Here is a 14,077-nt window from a genome sequence, read left to right as displayed (position 1 = left end):
GAGCAGGGAGGAGCTTCTCGCCAGGGCTGTCCCCTTGCAATCCTTTGATGTCCAAAGGGACAAAGAGAGGAAGGATCTGCAGCAATGGCTGGGGCTAAGGGAAGAAAATCAAAGAGAATTAACATGGCTTTGACATACAGGAAACCCTACAGGGGAAATGCACCTTGATTTACTGCTAACGCACTTTTAAACAAATAGAGACAAAACCAAAAACATTAGTTAAAGACTTACCTACAAAATAAAACCTTAAATATTTTAAGGCTATTCCAATGATTTGATATAATTTTCCTGGTCATTCCAAGGATTTGATATAATTTTCATCTCCAAGCACAGAATCACTTTACTGTTGATTTCTGGTATCAGAATCAGGACTGTATTGAGCTGTTTATTCCCCAAGTGAGTGATTAACAGTCCGTGGAAAACTTGAGTTTTGAGAGTTTTATCCCAGCTCAAATCTGGGATACTGCGATAACGTATACGTTTACCAAAAGACATCTTCTCCACTCACAGAAATGCAGTTGATGGTACGGTGTTACCTACCTAACCAACCTCTCCATTCATAGACTTTAACTGCACAGTTCATTTTCCTGTTGTATTGTGTTTTTTTTTGGCATGGTCCTCACCGCTGCATCAGACGTTCTCAGGTTCATAGCTGAGGCTGCTCCGCACATTATACCTTTACAGCTGAGCTTCGTGACTGAAAGCTGCAGTTGCTTTAATGACACAGCTATGCTAGCACATCGTTTTCCTGGCAGCAAACTCCTTCAGCTGGCACCTTCCAGCACTAGTGCAAGTGATCTAAAAGTCTCAGGCGTGGAACAGGCACTGGTTTTATTTAGGCCTGCTCTTACTGAAGGAAAGGCTGTGCACAAGCTGAAGGACTTCAGTGTTTTCCCTTAATTAGTTTATTCTGCAAGTGTGACCATTAGCTTTTGTACTTACAAGTGCTTACAAGTGCTAAGAGACAGCAATCAAGCCTCATGCTTCAGGTCACAAACCAGTGGCTACACCTCAGTGAAGAAGGGAGTTCTACGCATTCATTGTACAGAAACGGCTATACTAACATTTACAGGTCAGAGATGGTGTTCAAAAAGAGGAGGTCAAAAGCAGGACATCAGTCTAGATGGGCCAGAGGTGGATCCTGCACAACAAAATTAGGAGTTCTTCATTTCAAAGAGCATTGCTGGAGGGCTGCAGCTGATTCATGGTCTAGTTTTGCTCCCAATAAAACAAACACTTTTTATTTTGTCAATGACATTATCGGGACATGGATTTTTAGTCTGACAGGCAAAACATTCTGAATTTATTTACAGTCAGTTCCTATAGAAGAACATGCCTTTAGTTCTGCTTTTACTGCCTTTTGGAGCAGGCAATGCAACAACATGCAAAGAGGACAAAGGAATTTAATCAGAGGAGGGACCGGCTCTTTTTCACTATTACTTTGAATTTTAGGCATTCTGGTACTGCGGGGGATGGGGGCAAGAAAGGCCAGTGTTTACTGTGGCAAGGAAGAACATCTAAAAGAAAGGGGTTAGAGAGTTTGATAAGTCCTGAGAGGATTTTATAGCAGGAGATGATCCACTGGCTCCTGGCAACTTTGAAGGACCACGTCCAGCCTTCCTGACAACCCTTTAAAACTACTGGATAACACAGCAGACCACCTTCAGCTAACTTGGGGGCATCCAGAACTAGGGGCTCAGTACCACTGAGGAAGAGTCTATCATGTAGTGGAGTAACATTAACTTGCAGTTCAGCTAGAGATTATTTATTACACGTGTGGAAAAATATATTGGAAGGAAAAAGATCAGCTGTAAACGGTATCAAGGTCAAATCTCCTCTGCTTGTACTTGCAGAGCCACTACCAGACACAAATGGACCAGGATGCAGAAATGGTTTTCTGCTCTGCTACAAAAGGGAAGCCAGCATCAAATCTGCTCCATGTCCTGCTTTTGTAATGCTAGTAGTTTAACTGCAAAAAGCAAAAAAGACGACCATAATCAGAATCTGAAAAAGGAAAATGGAACAAAAATTGGGTCATATTCAAGCTAGCAGTGAGATGGATCAACATCCCACACAGTTAGAATCTGCACAACAGCAGCAGCAGCACTGGGAATTTCAGACTCTTCACCTGACAATAGCGTGGGATGTGTATCATGACTTACTGCTTCTTCCACGAAAGGGGATCAGATGGTCTCCTGCTGCCACTTCATTTGCACACTGTGAATCAGCATGTCTAGAGAACACACATTTGCTACAAGTACTCAGATCCTTTTGGCTTTTCCCAGCTGATTGATGGGGAAGGTGGAGTCATTAATTACCCATGACTAGTTAACAACTAGCTTTCTCCCAGCCATTCCAGTTGCACTGGAGAGGTTTTAAAAGTGAAAAAAAATAAAGTGATTTTGTTACTATTCCTGGCAAGCGTGGCTAACAGGAGCAATCCTCATGAAATTCATCACTAGAAAAGGGGGATGTAGCAGATTACCCTCCTGTCTGTCTGCCCACAGAGCCCCCTGGGCAGTTCACTGGGAAATCAGAGGTGAACGTGCTGGTGTCTAACAATTCACTGGCATATCGGAGGATAGGGGGAGGAAAGGGACGGGAGAGAGAGTGGATCTGATATGTGTAGGTCAGTGACATACACAGCTCTGCTCCAAGCTCATTTACAAGCAGCAGGTAAAAATCCTGCTTTGCCTAGCTCTAACAGTAGGCTCTCCTGCTACGCTGAAGGGGATGAGCTAGGGCAGCACAGGAGGGAGGGGTCGTATGATGACAAAAGCAGAAGGCAAGAGCTTTTTGCTTTGCATCTCTTTGAGGAGGTGATTAGAAAGAAACATTCCCCTCTGTGTTTTGTAGTAAGGCAAATGTTTTCTGGCACTTCTCCCGCACGTGAAGCTTTAACCCTTCACACTCAACAGGCCCCGCAGGGAACTGGCCAGCACACACACCCTCCCCCACTCCTACCTTCTGAACTGAGAGCTCTTTGAGACGGGGTGATCACTTTGCCATCTCTGGCTGATGATGAGGGCTCTCAGACCACAGAAGAGCAGATAACGTGTGTCAGCTGGAGGCTTTGGCTATCAGGATCTGAGTCTGCAAGTGGCTGCACAGGATGCACCACCTCCACATCCAAGCAACATTTCCAGACACCATTCTGCCCTAAGAACAAGCTCAAGCGCAAGGCATGGAAGTTACTCTCAGGGAGAAGACTGCTGAAATGCAACAGAAACCAGATTAGTAATAACGATCTTTTGAATGAGCTAGCCTTGGATCATTTGCTGATCTGTATGAGCACCCTGGTATGGCAGACAGCAATGCAGCCACTTCAGGCTTCCCTCTGTACACATTGTTGTGAGAAAGCATTATCACAACAGCTTTAATAAAGGTGGGCTTAAGTGAAACAGTGGTGTCTGCCTGAGTTTGTAAAGCCAGATAAAGTAACACAAAGACGTGTAAACTGCATTTAAGAAATACTCCCCTCTGAAACATGAAGATTGCCTTTCTGCCATTTAAATGCAACTCACTTAGGAGATTCCTACTAGGTGCATGTAGGCCACGGTCTCAGAGCATCTTGGCAACTCTTTACGAAGGGTACTCTGCCATCTGCATACGATGAGTACTGAAAATATGGGAAGATAGTGTGTCATTAACAGGACTCAAAATCAAAAAAATAGTCAGCTACATATTTTCATACTTAATAAAAACATGAAGCAGCCTCAGACTCTCCAGTCAACTTTAAAGCCCACCAATCTCTCCCTTAACTACAGGCTCAGCCTGCTGCAGAGCAAACGGGGCCTGACCACGCACACCCAGGGCAGAGCAGTGGGGAAAAGAAATGTTCTTCCAGAGTAAAAAAAAAAAAAAAAACAAACTATTACTCCTACAGCTGTGTTAGCCTTGAAGCATGCTTCTCCCTGTCCTTGTTAGTGACCAATATCCCATACAGAAAAGAAGGAAATAAGAGTGCAACTTCAGCCACTGAGCTGACCAAGTGAACTGAGCAGGGTCCGTCAGGACAGAGAGGTCTGGCTCTGGCAGCATGGGCAGTCTGAAGTCAGGCAGGTTTATAAGCCAGTCTCTGTATGGGGAGGCTACAGGAACAGTAAAAGCCTGCAAAGTGTTTTAAGATCCTCTGGTAAAGTATTAATTAAAATTTCCTGTTGTGGTAGGCATAAGGAACAGTGTCTTCCTGGTTCCTTACAGCAGTTCCCATAGCACAGTATTTTCTTCTTATGGTGGGAAATGGTACTTCTTTTTTTTTTTCTTTAAGCAGCTGGGTTGCATGGCTTTTTCCTGGTAAAAGCTGTCTGCTGTCTTCAAGGCACGTTACACGTGCATTTGCATTCAGCCATTCCTACACTGGAACCCATGCAAAGGCCCCAGTGAAGGCAGCCCTTTGTAGGGCTGAAAGCCCCGTGCTGAGTCCCAAATTGTGTTACCCTCAAAATTTTCCTGGCACTCTCAGCAAGCAAAATCACATTTGGTAAAACAAAACAGTTGGTTGGAGAGGGCCTGTTGGTAACAGCTCGATGCTAAATTCCCAACAGGGTCTCTGGACTGAGGCGCAGTGTGCTGCGGAGGTTGGCCACATGCCTGCGCCCGCCCTGAGGAAGGCTGCATTTAGCAGGGACGGGGACCTTTTGGGGAAGGGAACATGTGAAAGTTGCCCATGCAAATGAAAAGCAGTACATTAGAAGTTTAACAGAGGCTTTTCCTCTCGCAGGTTTGTGGATTGAGGTATCTGACCACAAAGCTGTGGCTCCTGAACTAAAAAGCACACGGTCTTCTGTCTCCCCTTTATCACATCCGCCCTCCCCAGCTCTCCTGGAATATGCACCCACTTCTCCCAGCAGTTAGTTAGCATTGAGACAAGAAGGGAAATACTTAACAGCCACTTAACACTGAAGGCTGATTTTGGCCTCAAAGGCTACAGTCCAGAGTCAAATGCAAAATATTTCTGTCTAGAGCTCTTTCAAGTTTTCACAGAGTCCTGATGTTAGGTGCACTGTTTTCCTGTCAACCCATTGTGTCTCCCAGACGCGGCTCAGCACTCTGTCCCGCTCTAATCCACAAAAGATACCTTTTTTGAAGGACTTTACAGCTCAGAGGCAGCAAGAACAGCTTTGCCACACAGCAGAGGAAAGTGTCAAAAGCACAACGCGGCATAGTGCTGTCTGTCCTCTCCTGCACTGGGGAAGGCTCTCTGCCCCTGCACACCTGGGTCCCTGCAAGGAAGCATAAAGGAGCAGCCTTAGAAAACAGGCAGCAAACAGCTCTGGGTTAACACCCATGCAGAAATATTTTTGTACAGATACACATGCACACACAGGAAAACGCAAAGAGAAGCATTAGGCAAAGCTTAAAAATTGCTGGCAGTTCAGTTTAACCATGAACTGAGATCAGGAAAAAATCCTGAGCAGAATGGATTGTGCTGAATGGAAGGCCAGCTGACAATGCTTCAGCAGTCTGCTAAAAAGCTGATCTTTACAGGAAAAAGCGGCAGGCCAAACCCAGAAGCTTGTATCTGAACTTTTTGGACTTCTGAGATTGCAGATACACTGTAATACTGCTTTGGTTTCTGCAAAGGATTCTTTCTGTTGGCGTGCAAGTGTTCATCAAGGCAAGAAATTAACAGATAAAAAGCCAGACTTGAATGATGCAAGTCAGTTTGCAAGCCATTTTGGTTTGCCAACACAGACTTATTCTATCAGATTCCTAAGAAAGTTTTCATACACTTTTTATCATAGCAAGGTTCTAATCAAAACATGAAGTCAGTAAACATTATAATTCCCTATCAAAGGGACTGTCTTCAAAGAGCTTATGAAAATGGAGATTTAAAGGTTTTAGAATTTAAAAATAAAGACTTGTGAGCTCTACAGAGCTGAGTAGAGAACTTTGAGAAAGATAATGAACAGCACCTGAAAGCACTAGAGAACAGAACAATTAAACTGTATGTAGAAGATTTTGATTCACAGCATTTTACAACAAACCACGTTTCACTTTACTAAGGTATTTTATGAATGCATTTTTTATTTTTTTCCCTTTTATGTTATTATTTATCTATTCTTAAAAAATAACAACCATTTATATGGCCACAGGTTACACACTACTCTGCCCACACCTCACAGGAAGAAGGGGACTGAGCCCACAGGATGTCTAACCAACCTGTAGAGCCTGAGCTGAGCTATTTATAGGATCTCCCATAAAAACAAAGTGAATGCCAAGACAGATTCACACAGTACATCCCGCAAAACTGTTTTTGAAAGCTGATATAGAGCATTATGATGGAACACACATAACCTGTAGGAAAGTCTGAAGCCAGTAACAGAAAGCTGGAAATATCTACTCATTTTAAGCAGAAAGTCCTTGGATAAAATCCGAACCATACTTTTTCTCACTTAACTTGTTCATCCCCTGGTAGCAAAATGATACTGGTGTCCACAACAGCAAGATTCAGGTAAGAATCCTTCTACATCACCAATAACAGAAAAAAGCACCTGTCAGATTTCACGGATTCCTCTAGTCTGCAAGGGGATGAGGCTGTCATAAATGTACATTAAGTTACATGATCAAACACAGCTTCCGCTTAGCCATTTTTCTGCAGTCCCTAACTCGTCTAGAATTTTCCTCCATTCTTCTAGTATTAACAAATTCCTCATACTCAGTCTTCGTTGCTGCCAAGGGCCAGGGTACAAACTCCAGGCAGGATCACCGACCCCCAGTTCCCTCCCCCTCCCCAGCAGATTGTGAAACATTTATGACCTGGCTCTTATGGCTCTAGAGGTGCCGAACGGCCCTCCCCCCCCCCCCTCCCCAAGTCTCAGCTCCTGATGGACAGCTACAGACCAACTTTTAGCCGGTTTGGTCCGTAGTTGTGGATTTTATTGCCCAGTTTGTCTCTTCAACTCACATTTGCAAGCTCCAGAGTAGATTTTTCCCTGGGTAACACTCTGCAGCTCAAAGAACTCTTCTTGTTTTTATTACATCCTTAGTGATTAAAGGGATATTTAAACCTCACAATGCTCCCTGCTGTGAATATAAAAGCCTGGCATCATTTTGGATAGATGTGTTTAAAAAAATAAATTAAAAATTAGCCCTCCTATAGCGGACAAATGCTTTTAAGTTGTTAAGAACATCAGGCACTTGAATGATTTAAATACATTGTTTGCAGTTCCTTGAGAGACCAAGGGACAACCCATGGCTTTGAGCTATCTGAACAATTAGACAGACGAGTTCCACTTGGAGTGAGGACAATGGAGGTGTGTAATGGCTATATTATACTGAAAATACTCAATTTCATCTACTTATGAATAAATGACTTAGAATTATTTTCCTCTCTAACCTGGCAATCACTAATGCACACATAACAGGTTCCATTCCTAAAATCACAATCCTTGCTTTTGTGATGGAAAAACTGTTTTTAAATGACTGGCATTTTACAAGCTAATCTGTGCCTATCAACCAAACGTAGATACAAACAACAGTATAATGTAAACTCAATAGAAATATCAAAGTTCTGCTAAAAAGAGTGCTGGGGAATATGCAGGAGGAAATGAAGTCATATTTGAGAGCAAGCATTCCTTCTGAGCACAGATTAGATGGTTATCAATAATGGCCTTACTGGTTTTGCCACCTCCTAATACTGTAGTTGCTAGTTTAAGCTTCTCCAGGGAGCTACTGCTGGAGTTAGATTTGGTGAGAGTTAAACATGCCTGCAATGCAGGTTTGCACTCACTGCTAAGGAGCTCAGGGAATTCCTCCTCACTGCTAGCTTGCTTTACTGGTCGGTGCTGCTCAGTTTCTTCCTCCTAATACAAACTTAAAAAAAAAAAAAAAAAAAAAGGAAGAAAGAGAGAGAGATTATCACAAGGTACAAGGAATATTCACACTTGTGCATGCACAAGTGTGCACCTTGTGGCCTATCTTGAGCTTTTACTGACACTTTTCTCATGACCAAGGTATTTAAAAAGGAGCTTTCCTGTTTGGATTCTCTGCTGTCTATGATGTTAACTCACATTGCAGCCATTCCCTCAGACACAGCATCTTCAAGAAACCTGTAGGACTTAACTCATCTGTGTAACTGCTACGCTCCTGTCAAGTTGGGCTGCAACCTGGTTAAAAAAAGTTATTATGGGGGAAAAAAGGCAGTAAGACCACACAAGTCTAACTTCTTCAGGAAGTCAGGCCATTGAGGGGGTAGAGAAATACTCTTCAAAAGATTAATCTGGTCACTATTTTATGAGATTAAGTCCACACTGTTCTGCCTAGCTACGATGAATAATTGATATATTCATAAAGATGGTTCTAACCTCAGTCTTCAGCAGTTTGAATGGCAGTTCCAACAAGCCTGCCTAATAAAATTAGGCCTGACTCATTTATATACAACTCCTCAGATATGTTTCACATATACCTGTTAAAGGCTAATTAAGACAGGACTATTCAGTATCTAATTTTTCTGCCACTCCATGATGCTCCCATCACATGAATTCTGGGCGGTGAAAAGCTAATCCTAAGAAATCTCAGAAGAAAGTGTTGAGAATACTCCTGCACTTCTGGGGAATATCCTGTTGTCTCACCACTCCTGGTGACCTACCGGTATTTCATTGGTTTACTAATTAGGCAGTTTTAGCAATAAAAGGAATCCAAACACAAAAAAGGAACCGTCATTCTTATCATGCTGTAACTCAAATCTGCCCTACAGATTTCTTGCTGACTATGGTCTTAAAACACTCTCGACTGCCTCTGTCTCCCATCCCTAACAGTGCTCCTACCACCACTGATGGAACTGTTGCTGGGAAAGTAAAACGGTGGGTGGTTTCCAGTGAAGTGAGAAGCAGAAGGAGCCCAGATGTTTGATATAACTGGAACTTGTAGTTAAAAAACTACTTACCGATACCTTCTTGCAGCTGCATCTGTTTTCCTGGAAGCCTTTTTACATCTGCATTGTTGTTGATCTTCAGTTGGGTAACCTGTGACAGCAAAAATAAAAAAACACAAGGACAAAAAGAAAGAAAAAACGGTTAGATCTGTAGAGTCAGAGAAATAAATGATGAAAAGGAAAGGTGAAAAATGTAAATAAAAGAAACAATATAGGGGAAGAGAGAGCATAAGGGAAAGGACCATATTTAATCATGCTAATGTTCTCTGATCTTTCAGAAACGCATGGTATTAAGCAGCGCATAGAAACTGCTGTTGATAACATAAAGAGATCAACTCCTGAAATCAAGGAACATTACTGCCCAAACACTGGTAGATAAGGTAACCTCTTTACCAAATCCATCATTTTAAACAAATGCACCGGCTTATGAGATAATAAAAAATTATATTTACCCTTACGAACCTTACTGGCTTTCTTATTTTTGTAACTATGCTTTACCATGGAATAAAACAGAGCATCTTTTAAGAGACGTAATTACAGCATGCAGCATATATTTTAGTCTTACTTTCAGAAGGAATCTCCACATTTCATAAAAAGGGATGGATGACAGCACATGCTAGAAACAGCTGTAAAGTCACCATGTGTTATACAATTTTCCCAGCACTATTTCATCAGTATGCCAGCAGATACTGTGGGGTGACACAACGTCTGGTTCCTATATGCTGTGCAGAGAGCGAGGATAAAAATTACTGCCAAGCCTGGTGATAATTGGATGGGATTCTGCCTGCCCTATTCTTTACCTACCTCACCTAATTCCAGTCTATACCACTGTGAAAGGAGGTACACATTAACAGCACCTCATATTCTCCTGAGCTTTGTCAGAAATGCAGAGTTTTAATCCCCTGATGATTTCAACACATTATTCTAACTCAAGCTACTGGGCTCCCTGGAAGGCAATTTAGTGGTGTGTGATAAGCAGAAGGCCAGACTGGATGCTCTGGTGCTTCTCCCCTTGCAGCCATTGCTGTTAAAGCCAGCTACTGAGTTCTGAGGTTTCAAAGGCTTCCACTGGGCAAAGCCATGGCAAAATTCCACTGTAGGATTTTAGTTTTTTTTTTTAATTATTATATCTGAAGTGGGAAAAATTATCAATTTTATTAATGAACAAAAGCAAACTCGGAGTCCAAACTTCTGTCCACCTCTCTCCTCCTACATACACACGCTCTGCATTGAGAGATGTTCCTTTGTCTCATGCAATGTTAAAGACAGATGGATTGAAAAGGAGATGAAAACAGTCACCTTGGAGCTGTGCTCGGCTGTCATGGCCACAGAGATCATTTCAGGGAATACAAAGGCAGTTATTGCACTTCAGAGTAGGGTGCAGGCATGCATGCTGGCCAGCACCACATGAACCTGAGCTGATATTTCTGTACCAAATGCAAAATGATCCGAAGCCAAAGACAACATAAGCAACCAGGATAATGGACAATATCATCAAACCTGCTTGCATTCCTGCAGTCCACTGGGGTTTTGTAGAAGCTGCTAGTATCCTGCTTCATTTTTAAATAACAGCTCATGGGCCAGAGGGAGCCTACAAAATTTATAGAGCAGTTGTGCTCTAAGGGACAGGGTAGAGGGTTATGGTTAGCAGCTTGGAAGGACTGGTTTAGAAACCTGGAGGCAAAAATTTGATATCAAAACCCATCTATGGTCACATCTTACTTCCACTATGGCTTTCTGACCTCTTTGCCTTGTATATCTTCTCCAGGATGGAAATACACCTTCTCCTCCCTTCAAATCGTGTTGTCAAGGAGTTGTTCAAGGGAGGAATTGCTGACTTGAATTTCTCTCTCTCTCCTGACTTTCCCCTAAGAGTTGTTTAATATCGCTTAAACTTTTCTTTTGAACACCATGGTGTTCAGCCACCTCTACCTATAAAAACTTGTTAATATTAAGGAGGCTACCATATAGAGATAATTTATATAGTTTTCTGCAGTAAATGCAATGCTTTTGTTTCCTTGTTGGATGCATAACCACGTGTGTGAAAAGAGCATAGAGCTGAGCAGGGAAGTGGCAGGGCTTCCTTCTGATAGTCTGCTGTAAAGTACATTGGTAAAACCCCATTTGATTCTTATCGCCTCACTATCAAAGCTACAGCTGAACTGGAGGGAGAATGGATGGACTGAACGTGGCGGAAGCTTTGAACCATTAAGCACAGCTTCATTGACTGATAGCTCTGTGGTACAACATTCATCGGCATCAAGGAGACCCAATAAGGGTCCAGGCCTGAAGCTAGCAGCTGCCGGGAGGGAAATGATGTCTGTATGCAGGGAGAGAGCAGAACTGAGTGCTGTCACTGAAGGGTTGACACTAGATTACCTAGTGCTCTAGTAGAAGCAAAAGAAGTGCAGCTGCCAACAGAACATGCCAGACAGCTGACACAACACACAAAGCCTTCCTCTTCACCTACTCCCTTCATCTTCATCTTGGGACCACAGCTCTGCCTCTCCTTTGACATTTGTTCACACTGTACATTGATATATTTCAAATCTGCCCAAGTTATTTAAGAGGGCCTGTGAGATGAAACATTCATCATCCAGAAGGGAATCAGTGCAAACTGAGTGAAATGCAAAAAGCAGGGATCTTCCACACTCAAGTTTGAACCTCAACAACAACCCTCAAATGGGCTGTCTTTGTCTCAGGCCTGTCTTTTGTTCAGAAACTTAACAACAGGGACATTGTGTCAATTAACAGGAAATAAACTATAGCAATAATGCTGAATTTTCCCTTATCTGCTGCATGTTTAGGCCTCACAGTATATATAAAACTACATTACTGCTATCTAAGGTGACAAAAATCATGAGTGTATTGGGCGACTCAGATGACTGACCACTTTCTCCTACCTGGCATTGACACCAGTGTTCTTTGCCATTGGCCAAAGCTGCAGCTATCGCAAGGCTGGAGCCTGCTTTGGCACTGGTGCTGTGAGCCATCTGCAGACAGGTCTCCTGAAGACCCCTAGAGAGGAAGGGAAGAAGGGCTCCATAACTCCTGTTCTCCAGAAGAGCTGTCTTTTCACTTGTTCAGGAGATCCTGTGTTTGGAAAAAAAAAAAAAAAAAAAAAACACGCAAGATGCCGAGGAGATATCCTCTTGCTGGGCTCAGGGGTCCTGCCATCAGCTTTTGTACCTACCTGAGAATTTACAAAAATAAAAACCTGTATTTCCACACATCATGTTTCATAAACCATCAGCCATTTTCTCCCAAGAGAGGTGTGACTGCAATCTGAATGTTGCTGAGCCTGGTAGAGCAGTCCATTTCCCAGCGTGTAGACCTACGCTAGAGTGATTGGAAAGGTGACAATATTGAGCCTCTGGGTTTCATTTCCCTAAAAGTGCCTTTTGGTGACAGTGGAGATACACTAAAGCCATCAGCCATTGTGTCAGGGCTGACAAAAGATTGATCCATGGATGAAAGCAGTTTCACTGTAATTACAAAGCATGAAGTTTACTAGCCGCTTTCCTCTCTGCTTTTAGAGAGCTTCAAACAGCCCTCAAGGGAGAAAAGAGTTTTCAGTTTACACAAATCACGTCCACTTAATATATTTAACTCATGCACAGCATTCATGACTCACTAAGTCATTTTCCACGTCTTGACAAATTCCTGCTATGGGCAGCTCTTCCCTGCTTCCATCACAATTTTCTTTCTATCCCTTGTTACCCAAGAGCAGTCTAGAAGCAGAATATCAGCTGTGCCAAAAAGTCTTGTCCTTTGAGTAGCACAACCCAGGGCTGTTCTTATGACAAACAGCTGAGACTGACAATACCTCCCTGTCTTCTGTTTCAGTCCTCATGTTCACGGAAGTGCCAGCTTCAGTTTTGGCAACTGCAGTCCTTTTTTCCAGGACTGATTGTACTCTGGCAGAGGGAGGGATTGTGTCACATCAGTGCTGGAAAGGGATGTGTTTCTCTTTGCCTGGTAAACGGGGGTGATTTGAGATGGACTTCCCATGTTCCAATACCTGGGTTATGGGCTCTGACTAGCAGACATGCAGCACACCTGGTGACTCATTGATTGAAGGTGACTGCAGAGAAGTAAAACTTACATAATAAAGGGTTTTAGCACTTTCTGACTGAATATTTTTGTTACCTGAAGACAAATGAGAATAGACTTGCAGAAATACAAGTTTTTATTATTTGTAAGGAGCTGTTTACAAAAGCACTTTCTGTGCAACATCAACATTTAGTTATTTCTTTCTTGCATTAGGTGAGATGGTTACAGTGAGCCTACAGCAGGATTATCACAGTTAAAAATTTATCTGACTAGCTCGGTCTCACAATTTGTTTGCCATCCTCAAAGTTAAAACTGAAACTTACATCTTGCCAACATTTTACCCAGCAACATACCAAAGGTATTTAAGCCTCAATCCATTTTTGTTCACAGAGGTGAAAGCTGTGCTAATCGATGAAGCTACTAGCAATTATTCTCTAGCAAACTCTCCAGCAAACTCTCCCCATGCTGAAGAACCCTAGGTTTCCTGAAGGCAGATCTGCTCCAGCTTTTTTCAGGTCTATTTCAGAAATGGAATTAGTCCCTTAAGAGAGCTGTCAGTTAAATATTTTTGCCAATAAGAGGTCAGCTTAAATAAACCTCAAAATACTTGTGTTTTCACAGATAAATCCATTCCATGTCTAGCCAATGTAAATTCTTCAGCAAATAAACTTAAGTTAGCAAAAATTAAGTAAAATAAGCAAAATCAACTCTTTTTGCAGATTTTTTTTTTTTTAACATCATCCTCCACCACACAAGATATTAAACCTACGTTGACATTTAGGCGTTAAGAAATATTCCCAAAACAGGATCACAACACTAATGTCTTCTGATTTGGAAATGCATTACCTTGATGTCTGTACAGCCGCAGGAGGCCATTCAACAATAGCAATGCACTAATTCCATTGAGATGATCTCTCAAATTCAGTCATAGGGACTAGAGAATTCTATTTTATTTTTTAACGTCTTTAATCTAAAAGAGAATAAGGCAGGATATAATGGATGGTTAGTAACACAGTTAAATAGTTACAGAAGACACAGGAAATTTCAACTGGGGAGCAGAGAACACAGAAAAATCCAAGTAAGTCCTGATTTAGAAAAAGACTTGTGATTGCTGCACTGAAGTATCCCAAAATCTCAGCAATGAGA

This window comes from Anser anser (genome assembly GCF_964211835.1).
Source record: "Anser anser genome assembly, chromosome: 18".
Classification (NCBI taxonomy): Eukaryota; Metazoa; Chordata; class Aves; order Anseriformes; family Anatidae; genus Anser; species Anser anser.
This window is presented reverse-complemented; position numbering follows the sequence as displayed.